Here is a 21,678-nt window from a genome sequence, read left to right on the forward strand (position 1 = left end):
ATTCTATATATCCCCTGATCTTTTTGGCTCCTAAATCACAATATCATGAACTTCTGCTGCCCTATATCTCTGTCCTTTTGCACACACAAGTTTCTTTGATTTCAAAAGGAGCTGTATATGCATGACAGTGAAATGTAAAGTCTCAATACTTTAATCTTCCAAGAATTTAGTATTTATTACCATCTCAAAATAAAAGCCCATTTTTTCTTCCAAATAATCTAAGAATATTGACCATCTGTCCAGCAAAGCACTGAGCACGTGGTAAACTTTAGGAAAAAATTAATAGTCCTATTCACATCCCATAAGAGAAATTAACTTTTAAGTCTGTAGCACTGCTTACATGTTTAATGCTGGGCATGTGTTAAGCACTTCCAAATCAGGACCATAGGAGAGAAATTCCTTCCTCAACAAATGATCACAGGGAATATAGCAACTCCTTCTTTGCCTTCACCTCCCAAAAACCTAGGATAATAACTGTTGGCATTTGGTACAATTTTATTCTGCTTTCAAATGTTGGTCTGGTGCATTACAGTCACTGAGGGCAAATTTTAGTTCACTCTGTGCTCTTCCCACCAAGGAGGAATTAAGGATGACATGGCAATGCACACCCCAGACTGCACCTGGAGCAGCACAGCACCATGCATAGGGGACCTGCAGCAAAGCCACAGCCCTTCCAATAGTATTTTTGCATGGCCAAAGTTCAACCCAATTCACAATGAAAGGTCAGTGGCAAAAATCCCATCAACTTCAACTATGTTCTTTGGGTAATTTTTTTTTTTTCGAGTGGCCTCTTACTTTCACACTTGCCTTTACAGCACTCATTACACTCTAGAAATTCCATGATTGCCACAATTATTATTCTTGCTTGCACTGTAATTTGCATTGGCATCACCAAACAAGAAGAATCAAATAAATACAAATATGTGTTCAAAACTGATTCAAGAAAATCTTAGGGTGAGATTCTGGGGCCAGGGAGTTGCTCTATCCACAGAATGTTTTTGTGTAGCAGAGAAAGAACAAAGAGAAATGATGCTGTTTATTTTGATGATTCTGATTCACCCTGCTCATCCCAGGAGCAAACATCTGGCAAACAGCTGACAACATAGATATCAGTCAACTCCCACATATCTCACAATATAATACAATAACTATAGGTAATGATAATATGACATGACAGAATGTGTCTTTGATTTGGTGTGTTAAAAAAAAACAATCTCACACAAAAAATATATGGCAAAAATTCCAAGTCTTCCTCTCTCTTTGTGCCTCTCTTACTTTCCTACTTTCATAGCATGGTTGAAAATTTGCGATTTTCCTGTAAATTATGGTTTCTGTTTGAAACATTTTTCTTTATTTCCATATTCCCAAAAAGTCATTTTACTATTTATGTGGTCAAATCCTTCCTAATGTGATTTGATGGCACATAAATAGTAGTATGACTTTTTATGTTGTCTATTGCTTATGTAAAGTTTACAGAAACCCTATATTATAGCCTTGTATTAAGCCCTGATAATTTTCAGGGGTCATCACTATAATATATGGCTTTAAGACTGCTATTGTGATGCTGTTGTCAGCCAAAAACCTTGCCTTCAAATGTGTGCCTAAACCATAGTACAACATAAATCAAAATATGTGTCTGCCTAGCTATATATCTATTCTGTGACTTTAAATATTTTTATAAGCATGGGTGCGGGACAGGACATTGCGGACTTTGGAAACAAATAAACATGGAAAAGCCACAAAAAAACTCCATGCTCTTTATAATCTTATAACAACAATGGGTACTCCTGCACATTTTTAATAAGGGCATAAGTTTATTTTGGTTGGTAAACCTCATGCCAATGCATATACTGCTCTACCTCAGCCACTAATCTATTGACCCCTGAAAAAAGCTTAATCCTTTACCCCTACACACACACTCATCCCCTCACACACAAATTCTAAAGTTTCTGCATAAGTTTATGATCACCTCTATGGAATGGTTAAGTTAGCTCATGCCAGATGACAGATGATGCCAAGTGAACATATTTGGATGGAGGTGTTGCTTTAAAAGGTCCCCATCCATAGGGTTGCACAACTGGTATTTTGTCTCAGAAAAACACCTTGGTTTGAAGGTAAGCACTAAACCTATCCACAGCCATAAAAGATTTTAAGACTTTCATACTCTTCTTCTCTCTTTTGCATTTCCAAATGTCCCCATCAACTTGGTTTATGAAAACCAGCGAGCTCTGACCATCTCCTGGACTATGGGGCTCTGTTAATTCTATTTCAGATATCCCAAAACATCAAAATGTTGTCATTTCACACTTTTTCTAGTCCAGGAACGAGGCTCTAAATGCAAACCCTGCAGGTGCAATGCACTGTTGCATGCAAGGTTCTCCCACTCATGGGGACTAAAGAAATCAGGGCTCTTTTCTTCTCCTTGAAGACTGCATGTGTCCTAAGGTGATTCTGAAAAAAACCCCAGTCCACTGCCAAACAGCAGAATATAATGAAAAATCTAGAGGACAGTACCCTTTATCCCAGTAGCAGTTGGTTTTCTATGAAACTGTTTGTGTCTATGGCCAAGATATGCAAAGATTTATGAAGGGTGTATCCTCCTCACGCTGCTAATTCCATCAAATCTGATCAAGCTAACTGTGAAAGTCAGAACTACAAACACGGGATCAGGACTATAGCATGTGAAATCCTCAGAGATGAGAGTGAGAGATAGTATGAAAATAGTATTTCTATTGATAATGAATGCTCTCAATTTATACTAGATTTTGTAATGGTTTTGGGTATGCAGAGTTCTTCTGTTGTTGTCCCAGATGCTCTCCTTTTTGACTGATTTGGTTCCCTTTCACAAACGAGCATCCCCTACTCACCCTGGGGAAGGCACTTAAGGGAAAAGGGCAGTTAAAATTGCAAAACCAGGGAAATGACTGTAATAAAGTGCAGGGAAATTCCGTGTAAATGTGGCCCTTAATTTCTTAGGCCTCTGCAACTTATCAGTACCTTTCAACAGGGCTAATGTCAGGTACTGTACAGCATTCCTTATTTTCAGAAAGCTGTTTCCTAAGGTCCAGATGATGTTATAAGTGGTATAACATGACTCAAAGTAGTTTTGCCAGATGTGATATCCCCTGTTGCAGCCTCAAATAGACTGAGAATGAGGAATGCATGCTCCATTAATTTCCACTGGAGTGAAGAATGCGTTACTCCTTTGCCATTCCCATGCTAAGAAATCTTCACATAGTCACAGCTTTATTTTCTTTATTCAGGAAGCCATATATTCCAGTATTCTCATGTATTTGCTTTTTGAAGATGTTCACTGATTTTTTTTCTGTGTCCCTTCTGCAACACATACACACAGTCCTGTCTACACACAGCAACACAAATTATGTCCTCAGGGGAATACCTACAATGACCTGTTACTTTGGGTATTTCATAGCTGGTTTTCTCCTTCCAGTGATTAAATCCACAAATTTAGTTAATGTACAGAGCAGGTTTTGTGCATAAATCTACCCCCCATAATTGCTTTTAAAATGCTGGAACCACTTTCAGATGTTGTCATCCATTTCTGGGGTGGTGGCCTCCTTCTTTTGTACATTTAATAAATCAAAATTTACATGCTTATTTCCCACCAGGTATTTGTGTAAGGTAGATCGATTCTCTGTGTGGTCTTTTAATAGTATTTTTGGCAGATTTGGGAAAAGACACATCTATAAATAAAAAAGAAATTACTAGAAAAGCTCCTAAAGGATGGTAACTGCTCAACAGTCTCAGACATGTTAACGGAGGGAAAAGCTCGTGACATGTCTCTCTCACATTGTTATACTGGTCATTACAAATTCTGATGTGCTACTTTATTATTAAAAGTGTCAGTAATTTGGTCTTTTCTGAATTAACTCCTCTTCATCTGTAAATGACAAGAGAAAGAGGTATGTATCTTTTTAGCCAGACAGCAGAAACTGGGATAATTCACAGTTTGCTAATCCAGATGCTCCACTATTCACACACAGAAATGGTGGTCTTTTACTGTAAAGCTTAAATGGCACTGATGGTATTGTAATCAATCCTACATTACTAAAATTCCATTGTGATTATAAATATCTATTACAAAACATGAGCATCCAGGTAAAACTAAACTGCTTATGCCAAAAAAAGAAAAAAAAAGCAAAAAACCCACAAAGTCTGCTTTCTATTGCCATCACTTCCAAAAGTTCCTTTCTCAACAGTATGGAAATTCAGCAACTGCACCTGAACTCCCTAATCCTTGCTACAAATTGGAGGAAGTTTCTACCATATTTGTTCCTGACTTTACCAGTGAAGTTATTTGTTTTCAGTATACAGTGGCTGCATCTCTTTGTTCAAGTGTGTTTGAAACATGCCTAGAGTTTCTCACAAGAAGAACACAAAGCCTCCCAAGAGAGGTTAATTCTCAGTTTGTCTCAGGTACTCGTTTCCATCACAGAAAGGTATTAGCAAAAAGCTAGAAATGTAGCCCAGATCTTCAGCTGATGTAAGCTGATATACTTCCACAGATTTCATAAACTATGCTGGGTTATTTCAGAGGAGGATCTGTCACAATTCATCACTGCTTTGAAAATTGTATGGGGTGATAATCACAGAGAATATTGCTACATGTCTGACATATTGCACCAATATTGCTCAAACGTGTTTTTTTTCTTGTGTAGCAAGTTGCTTTGCAATGCATGAACAATACTAAAATTAGGATGATGCTAGTAATTGCCTGATTGCTAAACAAATCTCATAGTCTGAAAGCCTGAGAGTGGGAGAAACAGGTAAAAAGCTCTCAGATTCACAAAGAGAAACAAACATGCCCTTAAAAAATAATGAAACCATTTAAAAGCACAATATGAAACTGAGCTCAAGTTTGCAGAGATTGCTCTGTGGCTTACAAAACCACTGGAGTGTTACCAGCAGAAACAAGGCTGGAAGTGTTAGCTGCCAAAAGCACTATGGGCAGCAAAGCAGCAGCAGCATCCTGACCACTGTGAGCCACCCATGTCCTGAGACCTCAGAACCAAGCCTGCTCTTTGAATACCTTTCTCAACAGTGCAACCAGGCAGCTCCCTGGAACTTCCCAGCATTTCACGTGTTTTGCAAACACTGAGTAGTCTGTCTGCCCAGCCCAAACATATGACATTTTGTAATGAGACCTTCCTTTCAGGATTTCTCAACCAGACTAAGATAAAAAGGAGTATGGAAGTCTAACTAATGGAAAGTGTCCTTTGAAAATCCTCAGTGTCCTCTCTACTGCAGCTGTAGTTCTCCCTTTGATACTCTTGCTTGAATTCTCCCTTGGCTCCTGCTGCAATCCCTTCCCAGATGGTGACATAATGGCATGTTTATTAATGATAACACAGGCTTCTGTTGTCCACATCTTCCTCTATCTTCAGTGGCATCAGGGTCACCACGTCTTCTCCCCTTTCTTGTTCTGTCCATGAACACAGATAGTGTTCCTCCTTCCTGGACCATCCAGTGATCACTGCTCAGTATCCCAATGCTTGTCTCTCTCCTTTGCTTTGCTGGACACCATTACTGTTGATTCCTCACCCAATGCTACCTCTGCCAGTGCCACAGCACTCACTGACACCTTGTTTGAAAGTTAATCACATAGCAGAAAATTTACCAACACAGCAGAAGGAAGGGAGGTAATCACAGCCCAGCTATGGCCACCCACATTAGCCTTGGGTGGCTGAACATGAGTGACAGTGGCACTGAAGCTGTCATGCAGAGCTCCCATCAGTTTTTCTGTGAAAAACACATTGTAGTTTTTGTTTCTTCACTTGCCTTGATATTAAACATAGATGTCTCAGCTAGAAGACAAATACCATGCCTGTTGTAACTCAGAGAGAGCTTGGACCCTCAAGTTTCTGACCAGGTATATATGTAAAGTATGTATTTAAAGGGAAAGAGTAGTAATCCAGGGGCAGGGGAGATATCCCCTGCTCTGTCACGGGTTTGACAGCAAACATGCACAAGTCAGGTAGTTCTTCAAGATTCTCATTTATGAAATACCGTGGGCCTGTTCATGTGGCAGAACACCTCTACATTGACTCAACTGCAGCAGTGTGCAGAGGCAGCACAACTGGACCTGAACAGCCAAGTTAGCACAGCAGGGTCGCAAAAAAGTACTGCTCTACTTGAAGACTGGAAACTTGTTTTCACGTGGGAAGTGGCTCCAATCAGGTCAAGCCTAAGTGATGCTACTCAGCTCAGGCAGATGTTAGTAATAGTGCTCTTGCATCTGCTTGTTAGATGCCACTGACTGCATCTATGCCCCAGAGTGCAAAACTGCTATGAGGCACTCACAGACTCTGGTTATGAAGACCAATAAAGAGCAGAGATCGTTACCCCCTTCCCAACATCTCATTTCCTAAGCCCTTCTTTTACTACACACTGTTTGACTTTTCAGTTTTATGAACTGCACCGAGCTGAATGAAGAGTTCAAAGCAGACGGACTAATTTACCTCTTTCTGCTCATAGTCTATGGATGGACTGTGGTTTCTTTCCCACTACCAATTACCTGACTTTATCTGACAGAGCGTTTTTCATAAAACAGTTAATCAGGAGTATTCAAAAATATAGGCCAAATTACCTAGCTAATACTGGCCAAATGAGAAACATGTTCTTTTCCTCTCTCAGATGATTGGGTATACTCAGACACATCTCCACAGCAAATATTTATATCTAAACCATTAACATTCTGCTTCAGCCTATTAGAGTTTTGGTGCTCTACTCTGTTTGTAAGTCTAATAATTTAAAAAAGCTCTTTTAAAAAAATTATTTCAAAACATTTATCCTTATAATAAATAACACGGATAGATTACCATCAATCTGGGCACTCAAAAAATTATTGCAAAGCATGAGAGTTTCTACCTTCCCTTCAAATGATTTCTAATGTGGTAGTATAATCCTTCCTTCTCCATTTATTATCCTATTTATAATCTTCTACTAACCTTTATGTTACCATTTGTTCCTAGTGCTTACTCAAATAGGGAACCTGAACTTAAATCCTTCCCTGGGGTCTGGCAAAGATTTAGGGGCACTGACTGCCGCACTGCCCTTCCTCGCATGGCAGACCAAAAAGTACATGGATTTATTCATGCCCACAAAGATTCCTTCCTATTCAAAGATATTCAAAGTGCCACAGGCACATAAAAGGTATTCCTTTGGCTGTATGGGCCCATAAACACTTCACTGAGAGCAGAACCTTGTTTTCTCAATGGACCTATGTGGATAAAATTGAATACTATGGAGGGGAGTAAAATCAGGTTATAAAAATGTACCCACCCATCACTTCATGTAGTGTACATGCCACAGCTTGATCCCATATTGCACTCCTCTGCATCCAGAGTAGTTCCCTTTAAGGACATCATATTTTGGACTTGGCCTGCTTCACCAGAAAACAGAATTTGAGTGCATTCAGGCACATCATACCATGTCTAAGCAGAAGCAACCTTGACATTGACTTTCCAATAACAGCTACATAAGACTACCTTATACACACTTTCTGAGACACGCAAAACCTAATTTAATTAGGCAGATGCTTTTCTTAGCCCAGGTGATCTGCAAATACTGATGCACATATATTTTCTGGTCTCACAGCCCCCCATTTCATTTTTGCTCCACACTTTTGGATTGCAGTCTGTTTCTATTTCAGCGGTGAGCCAGAACAGGCTGCACAGAACTGCTCCCACAGATGATGAGATGAGATACAAGATGTGATGACGCTGGTATCTGCAATCAGCATAAATGGCCTTTACGGCTGGCACAATGAAAACATGAGAAAAGCTTTTTCATCTCCACATTTTGAGGCTTTGGTGAATTTTCTTAGAACTTGCTCAACCCAAGGTAGAGAGTTTCAGTTAAAGTTTCCACCATGACCAGACCTCAGACCGTGCTGTGGTACCACTACTACAACCCTGGTTGTGCTGTGTCACAGTCAGGCATGTGTTAAGCCCAGGATTTGTGGAGGGGTAGGAGGGGGAAATGAAGCTTTCTTCTCCATCCGCTTCACCAGGCTGCAAGCCCTGCATCCCCCACGCTGCCTTGCACATCATCCCCACCTTTTGCTACCTACCTCCCATCCCAAGACAGTTCACTGTCACGGGCAGGTGCTGGTGAGGTAAAACACCCAAGTATCCAACACCCCAGTGATCTGCAGCAGTGAACCCAGGCTCAGCCTCACCCCTGGCAGACACCCGCTGTCAGCAACCTGCATTTCATTACCAGAATAGATACAGCAGGCCTGGAGCACTGCCTTTGCCCAGCCAAAGCAATGAAAGGCAAGCTTAGCTCCTGACAGGTAGCAAACTCCACAGCTCAGCTGAAGGCAAAGACAATTTCCATCAGCCTCCTGGCAGCACAGTGAGTGGGGCAAGGGGAGGGAGAGGTTTTGCTTGGGGGGAAGGGAAGAAAGGGACTAAGGAGTACGTGCACCCACATGTGAAGCTCTGACAAACAGCCGTGTGATTTATCATCATACTCCCACTTGTAACTCTAACCTAACAGTGTGTCATCTTTACTTTTCATGTTATTTATTTACAAGTGCATTTTCAGTATCAACCCTTTCATTCATTAATCCTAATGTGGCCTTTTTCAATGTCTACTTACCATTTTAAATACTTACTATAATTTACAGGGCTTTCTTGAACACATCCAAGGTATATTATATGGGGCTAGCTTAATGGAAAGTCTTGTACACCAAAGCAGGAAAAAAGCACATTTAATTTATGGCGGCTTTGAATTTTGCTCATAATTTACTTCTGGAGAACTATTCATATAAAGCCACACCAATGAGAATTTTCAGTGGCAACGTAGGAGGAAAAAACCAATAAATGCTGATCTTATTATTCATTTTTATTTTGAAAGCTTTCCCATGTTGCATTCTGGGATTATGTAAACTACTTATAACTTAGCAATGTAATTTTGGCATCTCAATATGAAAGAAATGCAGTGTAATGGTGTGAGGGCTGTAGAAAAACCTTGTTTCAGGTGTGGTCCTAAGAGCAATACCTAAAGTTTTTGACATTAAGAGTCATAAGATTTCAGTTGTATGCATCATTCACCAACATCTAAAGGAGCTAAAGAAGCTCAGTACAAGCACTCATACCTAAAACTTACAGCAGTCATAGGCAAAGATTCTTTCAGCTCACACCTTTCTTCTGCTGATTACTAACAAAGTTGGGGGACCAGTATCTGCCCCACAATATCAATTCCAGTCCAATCCAGTGAAACGCTGAAAACAGATGGTACTGATGATGTCATGGACAAAATAAGAAACATCACATGGGTTTGATTATTTTTTATTAAGATTTTTTGAAAATGCTCCCATTTTGGGCAGATGTCTCACTTTAACCACTGAGAAGCGAGACCCTGAGAAGCTTTTTCTTCCCAAACATTGCAATGAAATGGACTGAAGAGAGAAAAAAGGTAAGATCCCCAAAATCCAGGCACAAAGCTGAGCAGCAGTATAAACAGTGCTGTGGGAGTGCCTCAGGGGTTCAGACTCATGAAGCAGCCTTTTGCCTGGGTGACTCTCCCCAGAACTCAGCCCCCAGCCCTGGCTGGCAAAAAGATGGTGCACCTCAGCCTGCAGAAAATATGGACAAGGAGAAAATGCACAGCTAAATATGGACAAGGAGAAAATGCACAGCTGTAAGTCTCTGCAGATCCACAGGGAAAGGGTTCTGGTTGCAAGCAGAAGATGCAGCCAGGTTGCTGTCAGTGGAAAAAGTGGCTCACCTGCCTGCATCTGTCATGTAGCAAGCCAGGGCTCCCCACCCCCTCCTGTACTTCCTTTGATCCCCATCATCTTCTGCTCTGTCCTCAAGGTCTCTCTGACACCCTCTCCATCTACCCTTTCCCCAGCCCCCAGCAGGATATTCATGAGGTGAGAGAGTGGCCCAGGGAGAGACCGTAAGAAGGCAGGTACGCTCCACTGTGAGCGTTTCTTGGGCTTCTGCCACTGTGCTTCTGATCCTGAAGCCTGACAGGCAGAGAAATCTGGCCGGCACAATCCCATCGTCTAATATTTTCCATGGAGAGGTGGAGCTATGGCTAGTGGAACGTTTTCATAAGTCACCAAAAGAAAGCAAAGCCCCTTCCATCCCTCTGCCTCTGACTGCACAAAGACCGTCTGTTTCTTGTGTGCTCAGGCCTTAACTACATTTCACCTTTGAGAAAGATGAGTTCTGGTCACTGTTTATAGGGGACAAAGGAAATTGCTTTGGAAAGGCACATTGGAGGGCCCAGACAGGACTCAGCTTCTCCAGGGATCTGGGGTCCTGCAGGACTTCCTCAGCACCATTACAAAGCCACTGAACAAGCAAAGGGACTCTAGAAAAGTTCCCTGATACTTTTATGGCAGTACCTTGAATCGAGATTGTAAATGTTTGGGAATATGAGTATCCTTAGTGGAGAAGAAACAGTAAAAGAAATACCCCCTTGCAGTTTTGTCATAAGACTGCCCTCTTCAGTGACAGAAGGTTTGGCCTGAGCAGTATGCATGATATCAGGGCTAATTCAAATAGGGTTTAATTCAATTTTATACTTTTCTGTGAGTCTGAGAATTTTCCCTTTCACAGAATACTTTGACACAGAGCCACTGAGTTTTGTAAGGAATTTTAAAGATCGAATGTGAAAGGTCCTGCAGAACAAAAAACATTAAAAAATGTTTATTGTTAATTGAAATAATAGAATGAATGCTCAGAATGTCTTGCCTCAATATTTTCTTTTTTGTCACTAACCACTCCTTTGCAGTCATAGTTTTGTGCCTGCAATTAATTGTGTTCTATGATTCTATGTGTCTTCTGTAGAAACTGTGGGTTGCACTTAATTGTGACTTTGGCTGATAGCACTTTGATATTTGGATCTTTGGATATTCTTGCACATATAAAGGCTCTTGTAAATACTTGCTCACTTGTCATAAAGTTAGGCCAAACAATTTTGGGAACTCAAAAGGGTAGCAAAAAAGAGTATGGAAGATAAACATCACTCCAGTATTGACATTTCACCAAGAGAAACCTCTGGAGATTCATTTGTGGCTTTGTCACAAGCCGTGAGTAATGTATAGCATATACTGTGTTGCTTCAGAGGAAAACCAGGAATTTCTGGGATCTAGACTATGATCAAGGATCTGATTTCCACATGCAGAGGCATACCCACTTCTAACTGCAGTGAGCACACAGCAGGGCATGGAATAAGACCCTGTGCCTTGCCTTATGGGGAGCCTCGTGTCATTGACACCCAAACCCAGCCTGCCTTGACGTCAGTGTTTCCACAGTGTCAGTTAGCTAAAGATTATCTTTGGGATTTTCTATCCCTGCTGCTTTCACAACACTCATTGCAACTATAGGCACAATAACCCCATCTGCTCTTTGCTTCTTTCTGCAAGGGAAAAACAAAATGGATCAGCCATATAAAATCTGCAGAACCTGTCCCTGGGGGTCTCTGTTCCTTGAGGGCACACTGGGCAACAGGGAGCAAAATCCAGCTTCTCACCTGGTGCTAATCATGGCTCATCCAGATGTTCATGGAGCAAGTGACATCCCTGCAATAGATGCTTTTGAAACACAAGTAGAGGCAGGTCTGAGGGGAGATGCAGAGCTGAGGAGTTTTAAGGTCTAACCTGTAAACGATTTGAGATACTCTGATGGGAAATTATCACGTTCTTTGTGTGAATCTGTAGCAAGACATTTTTCCTCCAAGAGCAATCAGTCTTCCTTACCCTCTCTTTAACTTTACTCCTCATACAGGTGTACCTTGTTCAGAGGATATAGTGGTCATTTCACACACAAAATTGCAGAAGATGTCCAAGATTAGGGGTCTACCTCTGTCTCATGTGTATCTATCTGTACTAAAGAGTTCTTGGTACTCTCTTTGTCATTTTAAAGCCTATTGTGGAGCACTTATGATGGCTTAAAAAGAGTTCAGCAGAGCCAGACCACAACAAATGTACTAGAGGTTGAGTTAGGTCCAATCAAAGGTGAATCCCAGGTCTCACTTGACTAACTGAAAACGAACACAAAGGAAAAAAAGTCTTGAAACTGAGAAACAGGTTTTTGGAAGCCTACTCAGGGATGAGAGGTCTGGTAAAATTTGAAAAGAAATCTGTAGAGGACACCAAGGTAGAGCACAGGCAGCCTCAAAGAAGTAAACCAGTAGTGGGGAGATGTTCCCTGAGAATTCCAGGAGTTAGTCAAGAAGACTAGGAGGTAGGCAGGAGACAGGAGGTAGGCAGGAGGTATATGGAGACAGGAAAAAGACTGTTTAACACACAGTGATCTGAAAGGCAAAAATGTCAGATCCTCTAGTCACCATCAGTGAAGGAGAATAAATCCCCAAATGCACAGAATTAAAAATTAAAAAATAAAAACTGTTGCGTATCCTGAACAATAGTGTCCAGGGATGGGCAGCTAAGTGCTGGGGTGTGGGATTAGGCTGTTGTATTGGAAAAAACATTTTCCATTCAAAGGACAATCAAGCCAGGAGAAGGGGGGTCAGGGGCAAGTGGGGGGCCACTGGAGGGGACACTGCTGTGCTGAGGGCACTGGTGCTGCTTACAAGTCACCAAACACCTTTCTCTGATAATCGAAACAAAATCTGGCAAGACTGCACTGGAAATACAAAGGAAGAAACATTAGATTCCCACTGCAGCACCTGTGAGACTGAAGGGAGCTGACTAACAAAACCTGCGGGGAAAGAAATTCTATTTTTTTGAGGTAAAGTGTGCATGAGGGATTAATATATCTGAGTATTTGTTTCCTTTAACTTTGGTATAATACTCTATATGTTGATCTAGTGAACAACAACAAAAAATAAAGTTAAAATAAGGTTGAATACAGTCATTCAGCTGTCAATCTAAAATCTTATTAGACATGTTTGTCCTCAAATTCAAGTATAACATTTTTTTGATTGATAGAAAATGACAGGTAGTAAAGTTATGCAATTATGCACGGAGGTGACATTTTTTCTCCAATAACACTTTAGGAATGTAAGAATTTTGTCATCCTCACTACCTGCCTTGTTGAGAAGATGTGATTTACACTCTTATCTTGGGGGAAGGGAAAAAGACTGGTTGCTACCTCGATGAATGATCTGTGCATATTTTAAATTGGAATATACATCCTTTTTATAGTCCTATATCCAGGCACCTTTTCTGAGGAGTTTCTTTGGGGCTGGATGTGTTTTTGAACAGTAGCAGCAGGAAAAACATGCATGCTATAGACTGAGATACTGTAGCAAGATGTCCTGCCATAAAACCCATGTACTGGACGCTGTCTGGAGTCCAAGCACAGATAATTCTTTCCCACCTCAGGGCTTAAGGACTGAAAATGTCTCCATGTATATTTTTTTTCTTCCATCTTCTTCTGCCTATCACCTGACACCTATAAATTGGATGCATTACAAGGACAACCATGCATACATTACAAAGTCCACGATGTTCAGCACTTGCAAATGAACAATAATTAATATTAACAAAGCAGGCCACAGAGTTGGATGCAAGATGTTAATTCTCCAAGTGAAACTATGGTCTATATACATTAGCAAAGAAGGGCTAAGGCAGAGGAGACTTTTCTAGAATCTATGAGACACAAAGAGGGCAGAAACAAGAGACTTTTGGACTATTCCTAACACCCAATTTAGAAAACAGTCACCTGCACTCTCAGTCAGTAGTGGTGCCAATCACTGCTATCTATCAATAGCAATACTCCTCCCTTTGCCCTAGTCCAGCTGCTTACAATAACATGGGATCTAGCAGGTGGCATGATTAAACTTGCCCAGCATGTAGAGAGCATCTGGGCTGAAGTGGGTCGTGTATTACTGGAGATGCACCAGGAATAGCCACCTTACAGCCCTTACCTCCTCAATGGTGTAATAATTAAGGCACACGAACAGCAAGGCAGAGTTTTAGTGAACAGATGATAAATATATAGGAATTAGGCTAATATTAAACCAAAAGAGATGTCTGAGACCTGTACTAATGGGAAATATTCCCATATTTGAACATAATGTGTATCCTTAACTATACCAAGGAGATCAGGCTGTACAGGTACCAATACAGATGGTTAAAATAGATGTTAAGTCCAAGTACCTAATTCTGACTAGAAATCTAAGATTACATGTTTATTCACGATCACATTTCTGAGATTAATCTGAGTTTAAGCAAACAGGACAGGTATCAGCCTTTTTATCTAGCTGAATTGTTAGTCGTTAATACATATTACAGAAATACTTTAATCACCTCAGAAGAAGATAGAGTAGGACGTGTGACAGCAGAAATGATTGATGCGTTGACACCAAATCAATCAGAATGTTTTTATTTCTGCCAATGGGAACTGAATATTTTTCTTAAAATTAGATTTTTTCATACCACATATACTTTCAGTCTTGAATTTATAAGTCTGTTTAAACTACTAGTACATCTTGGAGAAAAAAAAAGAAAAGAAAAAAAAAAAAAAGCAGCGTTTTCTCAGATACTGATTTGGGAAAGGTGCCTTTTTTAGCATGTTTTCACTAAGTATGGCTCCAGCTTCTTGCATTTGTCATTTTGTACCTTGCTGTCTTTTGATTTTGTCTTTATCATCATGGCCAAACACTGGCAGATGTATAGAATGGCAGCAGACTGCCTTTTTATTTTTATAAAGAAATAAATGGCAGGACTGATCAGCTAATGTAGCTCCTCACCTATTCAGTCACCCCTGGGAGTTCCTTTACTGGCTGATCCACTCATTAGTCAGGGTTAAGGTAACACTGCCAGACATGTGCTTTAGGGAACAGAAACCACACGGGACCTTCACACTGGGAATAGTGGCCTCCCACCTTTATGCTGAGAGAGAAGGAATTAAAGGTGCAGAAACTTATTAGATCCTTCCTGAGGAGATGGTGAAGTCCTTTACCGTGTTCCTATGTGACAACTGAAGAGGTAGGAATATTCTGTTTCTTCTGAAGCACATTCTGTAATAAAAAATGGAGGAAAGTACAACCAAAAATCCCTCACAGCTAAGGAATCTTTCTTGATATCCTGCCTAAATACTCTTTTGATCTTCATCCCACCAAAACCTCTGGGGCCACCCTAAATCATCCTCTTCTCTTACCCGGTGTTTATATATTTCTGCTACTTATATGCCAATAAAGTGTACTGCTAATCAAAATATAACTCACTTAATCTTCTTTATAAATGAATCCCCTGAGACTCTTAATCATTTGGATTACCCTTCTCTGGACAGTCTCCAATTTCTTTACAGTGTTCTGAGACTGACATGTCCCAAACTGTACACAGTTTTTAGATGCAGCCTCAACACTGCACTACACAAGGAAACTGTTGCTGGAGCTTGTCAGAGGGCCTCTTGACAAAACCAAATGGCATTCTTCTCATCTCTTTTTTCCATAAGAAAGTGTTGTGATTTGACATCTCAAGAGTGAAGCATTTTCATTTTTACTTTTGAAATAGCTCTCTGTTTTACTTTTTTGAATAATACTTTATGTTATCGGGATACATGTTCTGCATCCTTGATGGAATACAGTAACCCTTGATCTTAACAGATGCACTAACTTTTGCTGTTTTACTTACACTCACCTACACACTGTCACCCAGCTTGTGAGTTACAAGGCTTATCATTAGTATTTGCTGTTATTATTTATCAGCTTTACTTTAGTGCAAACCATGTAGAACCTAGTCTCCTACTTCCCACTTCATCCTTCTTCACCCTTTTCCACATCATTATCAAAAATATTAAATAAAATCAAACCTCGCTCAACTCCTCATGTAGCACCCCTGGAGGAAGACCCCAGTAACTCAGAAGTTCTTATGATCCTTTAGTTCACTTTTGTTTTGCTTGAAAATGTTGACATTCACATCAATGTTAATTCATGCTTCAAGTAAGATTTGAGGAAGCCCTGTAGTACAGCCTTCAAGAGAGTCCAGATATATCACCTTGCCTTTATCTCTTTTGCCCAGTTTTGTAACTTGATCTGAAAATCAGTAGGATCTGTCTGTTATTATTTATTCTGTAGAAAACCTTGCTGCTAATTGTGATCATGTTTCAATTTTTATCTTAATATAGATGTCATTACTTTACCAGGAACATAAATTGGAACACTGAATAATGCCTGGATTTTTTTTTTTTATTTTATTTTTGCTTTATACTTTTTAGAAGTTCAGTATTTCATCTGCTTTTCCCTCCCAGCCCTTTGGTACTTTCCCATCACACTCTGTAACTTTCTGTAAGTAATTGCCAGTGTTTCTGTAAGTTCATTAGCTAATTCCCTTAACACTCTGAAATGCATGCACACCTGCTGATCTGTATATATATTCAGATGTTTTAAGTATTCTCTTACCTGCTTTTCATCAACAGCTTTGACAAAGTCATCATTACTTCTTAATTATCCATATCTCCTTCCCTTATTTTTCTTGTTTAACGGAATTTTATAAAGCATTTCAGTAGTTTACCCATTTTAGAACATCATTGATTTAATCTTCCTCCTCATTAATTAATGAGAGTACTTTCTCTCCAGTATTTTTTCTTCTCAATATATTTCATGTGCTTTTCTTCTTCTGTTAAATTCCCTTGGCTATTGCTAACATATCCCTCTTCTTGCTTTCCTAATAAGCCTTAATCTGAGGATTCTTTGATGGTGATCTGATAAAAATCCAGATTCCTTCCTCTCCACCTTGACCCATTTGTTTGTGTAGTCACCTGTCATATATTTGCAGCCCTCTAAATCAGGGACTGACATGCCTGATCTTTCAGAGCAACAGAGCATGTCTCCTTTTGGTTTGGGACCTTAACTCTCAAAAGGACTGGAAAGAGTAAATAGCTGTGTGGACATCATCCTGATCCTGTCTTTCTCTATTTTCATTTCCTTTTCACTGGTGGCACCAAGAGCTGGGCATCTCGTGTATGCCTATGCACAGCTACTCTAACAGCTCATAACCAGAGCAAGTTTTGGGAGTTAACATTTTGTATAATGTCAGACACGCACACACACCCATGACACATGAACAACAACCAATCCAAACTCCATGAAATCTAAGGTTTGAAATGAGGCAGCCATTTAGATGGGAAGCTAGAGAAATATGGAGCACAGAAGAAAGGTTTTTTTCATAGGAGATGGTTGATGGAGCAGGTTGGGTTATCTTTTCCTTCTCTAAAAGGAGAATCTCAGCTCTACCCAAGACTTGGGTAATGGAGGGGCAAAGTCAAAACACCCAGATACATACTTTTTATGTGCACATTGACTGTTTGTGCACCCCAAGGAAATATTCATGCAAGAAGTTTTAGAATAGGAGAATTTGGAAAAGAGAAGTTCAAAACGGGTGAAAAAGATGAGGCGCTCAGGAAGAAAGCAGAAAATCTTGTGCCATAAAATAAGAGAGCTAAGAACCAGAGCAGAAAAAGTAGAGAGAACGATGTCCAGTAAACAGTAAGAAGCTAAGAAATAAGGATTTTACTCTGGAGGAAGGAAAAGAGCCAATGTTCACATGAAGAGGCAAGTCTGACTGACTGAGAAGGATAAACAAGAAGGCTGTCTCCAGAGATGATCTAGAAACTGGAAGAGTAAACTGCACACCAGGGAGTGCAGGGTAGGCTGGGGGCTGGAAAGAAAAGTGAAGACTCTACTGCCTATCTTCAGCACCAAGAGCATTGTCAGATCAAGGACATTTTCACTAGGAAAGACACTTGAAGTGAGTTATCTGTCAGGTATCTTCAGTAGGAAAATGTGAGTGCTCAGAGATTAATGAAGCTACTTAAGGAAGTCACCTGAATAGAAGTGCACACAGACTGCAAAGCAAAAGAGATTGCAAGAAGAGGCCCTAGACTTATCTAAATGAGCAACCACCTCAACCTATGTTATTTAGAGAGGAGCCACAATTCAGAAAAAAAACCCAAGAAAATGGTCTGAACAGCAAAGAAAGCTATTTCCTCAGGCAGGCAATACAGGGACAGAGAATCCTCTGAAAAGGAAAGTTTTCTGAAAAACTAAGCTGAGTTAAACTTTGCAAAGGAGATTAAAAAATATTGCAGCCATTTCATCAGTTGTCTAAATAGAGAACTCTGACTAAAGAAATGGAGCTGCTATACAGTGAGAATGTAACAAAGATTAAAGATAACCTACAAATGGCCCAAAACTAAATTAATACCTTTGCTTCCTTTTGCAATGAAGATGGCATGAGTAATTAGATAGCATGAGATGGTAATTAGTGGAAAAGCTGGGATTAAAAACCACCACATTAATTGTGCAAGTAGAAATCAGATAGCATGGCATACACAAGTAAGAGAGATGAACATTCTGGGTTTCGAAGGCATTATTCCACTTGGAACAAACCCTCTGACAACAAGCATCCTTAATTTAGACATCAGGTCATGAGTAATACCAGGTCTGCACCCTACTTCAATTCTCAGTCTTGGTTTCTTTTTCTGTATCTCTCCCAACCATCCGTTCATATTCCCTTTGAGTTTCCCCAAACTTCTTAATGCAAATAGAACAATACTTTTCCCCTACTTCTGCTCCATAAGCCCCCTGATTCACCTGAGAGTTTTGATGAAGAGTTTTCAAACAACATTCAGCACAGGGTGGTGTGAAACATTTCAAGTAAATTACTTAAGCCTGGGAAAATTATAAGCATCTGGAAAGTAGAACACTACAGACAAGGTTTTAGGATTATAATAATGTAATAAAGGAAGATATTAGATCAGTTATGAAAATATCTTGTCTCTCATAGCACAGAAATCCAGTAAGGGGTGTTCTGCTTGAGTACACTATTTTTTTTTCTTAGGAAACCATTTCAAGTCACATAAATGCAAGAAGGGAAACACCTGCAGTACATCATCTCCATCTAAATGCATCTTTGTAAGACCAGCCCCACTAATAATGTTGAGAAAGTTTATTATTAAGAGAGTTAAAAATAAGGAAGCTGTACCATTTTTACCAAGATGACTGGTTTAAGAAACACCATGTCCCCTTCTCTACTAGAGAATTTAATTTCCATCCTGGTTATTGTTAACTATTCTCTTTTAGTTACAAGCCAAAAGCAGAGTTTGTTTTACATCATCTATTTTCCTTCTTCCTTAGTGGTACTTAATGAGTTGAAGGGGCTGGAAACTTGTTTTCAGCCAAGCCAATATCCTATGAGTTATAAATGACATTTCATCCTCATATGCAGATTTTTCTGTGCTAAGTGAATTATTTACAAGGTACAACTTGTGGGCTCCAACAATCAGCTGCCAGAGATTTACACCTACACTGAGTCCCTGCTCTCCTGCTGGGAGAATGTGAAGTTTTCCACCACCCTTTAAGATCTGAAGACTTTACAGAGAACAGCTCTTCCTGAAGCTGGCACTGCATTTCTTAGGATGGTGGCTGTCTAGACTTTGCTGAGGGAGAGAGAATAATGGTGAGCTGAAACACCAAGAGTGACTGCTTCAGTAGCTTAAAATAGGTTTTTCCCCCACCCTCTGCATGGAGCTGCAAATCAGAAATATCATGATCATTTAAATACTGTACTTCCAGCCCTGTACGCATAATGTTGAAGGTAGTCATAGCATTGTTTTTTTATCTGTAAGAAGTAAAAAGTGTATAGAAATTGAATCCTGCTAGGATCAACAAAGTAGCCGGGAGTTGAATGAGAAAGATATGGAAATGTTAAGTTCCCTACCAAAGCTTATCTTCAGATTTAAAAGAAATGGATCAGGGAGAAACATTTATCATATCAAATTTAAGATAAATTATTCGAATTAAATTGGGAGGTATTTGGAAAATTATGTTGTTTTTGCTGAGTCTTTTCATGTAAGACAGTATAAAGAAGAGTAAAGCATCATAAAATGGGGTCATTCTTACAAGGGCAATGACTATATAGTGGTACATTGCCAGCAGCCAAGTTGCCCTGGCTAGCATGTGTCTGGATTGCATTTGGCTCCTTCCTGATTCCACAGGTGGGATTTCTTTGTCTTTTGTAATCATCATTGCTTCTTACTAGCTTTCAATGCTTTCATAATATTTAGAGAACTAATTATGGTTGAAAAAATAAAAAAAAGATCTACCTTGCAACACCAAAAAAAGAGCTATCTTGCAACAAAATCAGTAAAAGACATATACATGGTACATGTAGGAAAAAAAATTTAAAAGAGTCATTTTGGGGGAACAATCCCCCAGTATCAGGAAAATGGCCCACAAAACATAATAATGTTTTCCTATTTAGGTATCTGTGATACTGGACTACCTGAAGTGATTCTCTCTTTCCTTCCTTTTTGATTTCCACTGACAGGAGATAAAACCAGTTAATTTTTTCATTTCCCTTTTGTCCAGTGTATTTGTTATAATATTAGACTGTGTGCAAAATTGTTTGAGTATGCTTTTACCTAACCAGCCTTCCAGGAAAAAAAGTCTAATTGCCAGGCTCCTACCATGGATAGACAGAAAAAATACTCATGCTTTACTCCACTCAGGACAGACATGGCAATGCTTCATGTAGGGCCTAAACATTTAGTAATACTTCTCAGTAAAATGTTTTCACCTTTCATGGCTCTGGGACTTGATCCAACTTGTCAATTCAACACATGGATACATGCTTAATTATATGGCACTTAATTTTCATTGACTCAACTGGTAGATATGTATGTTTCTGAATCTGGGACACACATCTACACCTAAGGCTCATTGTTGGTCTGCTTAAACTCAACGATGTTTCCTGCTGTCTCCTTGAGACCCTAACAGCATCACCAACATCCTTTATCTCTGAGAAGGTTATGGAGAGCACATCCTGGATAATGACTATTCCAAAGTATAATGTGTGTCAGGAAAGCCTTGAGTGGCCTTGAGAGGGAAATGTCCCTAGAAAGTAGCTAAAATCTTTCTGAAGGAAGTAAACGTTTAATTCTACATCATTCCCCTTGCTGATAAAATATTTGTGTTTTTGTTAAGAATCTTTCTCAGCATACTAGTAAATACCTTTTTTTTCCTTTAAACCAAAGAACAGTAAAATGGCAATTAATTTGGACTAGCTAAAATATATAATTACCTAGTCATAAAATGGACCATAAAAGCACTACATTGCCGAATGCATTTCATTAGTAGCAGGTACATAAAAACTGTTTCAGTGTATAAAGACATTAAGTATTGTGCTTCATTGTTTTCAAATGACAGTGGTTTTCTTTTTCTTGTTTTTGCAAACCAGACCTCTCAGCAATGCTGCTGCAGCAGTTGTTTTGACTTCTCTTGATTATGTCAGCCACATTATCCCAGCTTTTGTCTGACACATCTCAAAAACCTCAATGTAACTTGAGAACCCAAAGCCAAAAGTTGTAGGTCTCATAAACCCAGACTGAACATTGATGTAGGTAGTCTTACCTTGACAGGCTGGCTGCTTTTTTTTCTTCTGATTTTTTTTTTTTCATCCCAAAATATGGGAGCATTGCAAACAAATTAGAAAGTTAAGGAATAGAGGCAATGCTATAGAGCTGTCTTCCTGACTTCCATCTCATTATTTTGCTGTTTTCAATCTGAATAACTCACAAGTCTTTCATGATACGCACATCTAAACTATAAAGTGTGTCCTATTAAAAAAAAAAAAACAAACACAAAACCAAAAAACCCACAAAAAGCCCCAAACAAATAAAAAAAACCCCAGAACCTTTGGAGATGAGGAAACTCGTGTTCCTGGAG

General features: G+C 39.6%; 1 long non-coding RNA gene across 2 annotated transcripts in view; it reads right to left on the reverse strand.

The window, feature by feature from the left end:
* Nucleotides 1-377: 377 nt before the first annotated feature.
* LOC139793739 (uncharacterized) overlaps nucleotides 378-21,678 on the reverse strand; it is a 76,929-nt gene continuing 55,628 nt past the window's right edge. For both annotated transcript variants that reach the window (XR_011724759.1, XR_011724760.1), the window contains exon 4: nucleotides 378-462. This is a non-coding gene — a long non-coding RNA (uncharacterized lncRNA). The remainder of the gene's footprint in view (nucleotides 463-21,678) is intronic.

This window comes from Heliangelus exortis, chromosome 2, assembly GCF_036169615.1.
Source record: "Heliangelus exortis chromosome 2, bHelExo1.hap1, whole genome shotgun sequence".
Classification (NCBI taxonomy): domain Eukaryota; kingdom Metazoa; phylum Chordata; class Aves; order Apodiformes; family Trochilidae; genus Heliangelus; species Heliangelus exortis.